Below are 2,192 nucleotides of genomic sequence, written 5' to 3' on the forward strand. Positions count from 1 at the left end.
TGTGCCAGGCATTGTATTAAGTATCTAATATGAACTATATTATTTATTTAGAGATTATGAGTGTAAACTCTGGAGCCAGACTATCTGAGTTAGAATTCTGGCTCTGCAAGTTACTAACTATACAACATTAGAAAAGTCACTTAACCTCTTTCTGTGCTTTGGTTCCTCAGCTATAAAATAGGCATCATCATCATAATGCCTATATCATAGGGAGGTTATGATAATTAAATGTTGGTATACCTAAAGTGTTTAGAATAGTGCCTAGCATATGATAAAGACTATAAAAGTGCTGTTGTGTTACTCATTTCTATCATCGTTCTTACTATAATCCCATTGAATAGATGAGCAAACTGAGGTTTAGTAAAGAGGCCAGGCAACTTAAGGAACAATTCTCATTGTTAAATCACATCTGGAATCAATTTACTATCCACTGTTTTCACTATTGCTTATGTGTTTGCTATTCCATTTAGCTTTGCTTTTTTAAAAAAAATAGATTCAGTTCTAGGAACACTTTTCAGGGTTTGACTTGTTCTAAGAGTTTGTAACTAACAGTATGACTTCTCCAAAAGAGGCACTTCTAACACTCTATTCTCCCATGAAACAAAATCATCCAGTGTTAACCGAGAGATGGCAAAAGTGTTTTTGAAAGGCAATATTATAAAATGTATCAAGAATCATAAAATTGTTCAAAGACTTTGATTTAATAATCCTACTCTTGGGAAGTTATTTTGGGGGAAAAACTCAACAGACAAGTAAGCTGCTTACATCTGAATTTTCCTTATCGCATTGTCAGTTCCATCCCCTAAAAAGATACTAGGAGTAAATATTAGTGGTATATTCAGGTGAATTAGGATAAACCTGAAGGAAAATTATATAGTTAATGAAGCAACTGACAAAGGATTAATCTCCAAAATATACAACCAACTCCTGCAGCTCAATTCCAGAAAAATAAACAACCCAATCAAAAAATGCGCCAAAGAACTAAACAGACATTTCTCCAAAGAAGATATAAAGATGGCTAACAAACACATGAAAAGATGCTCAACATCACTCATAATCAGAGAAATGCAAATCAAAACCACAATGAGGTACCATTTCACGCCAGTCAGAATGGCTGCTATCCAAACATCTAAAGCAATAAATGCTGGAGAGGGTGTGGAGAGAAGGGAACCCTCTTACACTGTTGGTGGGAATGCAAACTAGTACAGCCACTATGGAGAACAGTGTGGAGATTCCTTAAAAAACTGGAAATAAAACTGCCATACGACCCATCAATCCCACTGCTGGGCATACACACCGAGGAAACCGGAATTGAAAGAGACACATGTACTCCAGTGTTCATCGCAGCACTGGTTATAATAGCGAGGACATGGAAGCAACCTAGATGTCCATCTGCAGACGAATGGATAAGAAAGCCGTGGTACATTTACACAATAGAGTATTACTCAGCAATTAAAAAGAATACATTTGAATCAGTTCTAATGAGGAGGATGAAACTGGAGCCTATTATACAGAGTGAAGTAAGCCAGAAAGAAAAACACCAATACAATATACTAACGCATATATATGGAATTTAAAAAGATGGTAATGATAACCCTGTATACGAGACAGCAAAAGAGACACAGATGTATAGAACAGTCTTTTGGACTCTGTGGGAGAGGGCTAGGGTGGGATGATTTGGGAGAATGGCATTGAAACATGTATATTATCATATGTGAAACGAATCGCCAGTCCAAATTCAATGCATGATACAGGATGCTTGGGGCTGGTGTACTGGGATGACCCAGAGGGATGGGATGGAGAGGGAGGTGGGAGGGGGGTTCAAGGTGGGGAACATATGTACACCCAGGGCAGATTCATGTCAATGTATGGCAAAACCAATACAATAATGTAATTAGCCTCCAATTAAAATAAATAAATTTTAAAAAGAAAGAAAGAAAGAAAACAAACATCTAAAAAAAAAAAGAATATTCTTATTCCCAATCCATTTTAAGACGTTCTCTCTCTTTACATTAAAAATAATTTGTGTATACCAAAAAAAAAGAAGACAAGAGAAGACCATTAAAAAAAAAAGAAAATTATATAGCTAATTAAATGATCATTATAACATGTTAAAATATGGAAAGAAGCTTTATGATACAACACAAAATGGAAAGTAAAAATATTAAATGGAAAAAGAACCAAAATTGAGT

Source organism: Moschus berezovskii, chromosome 9, assembly GCF_049115385.1.
Source record: "Moschus berezovskii isolate FMDL1 chromosome 9, NW_MosBer_1.0, whole genome shotgun sequence".
Classification (NCBI taxonomy): Eukaryota; Metazoa; Chordata; class Mammalia; order Artiodactyla; family Moschidae; genus Moschus; species Moschus berezovskii.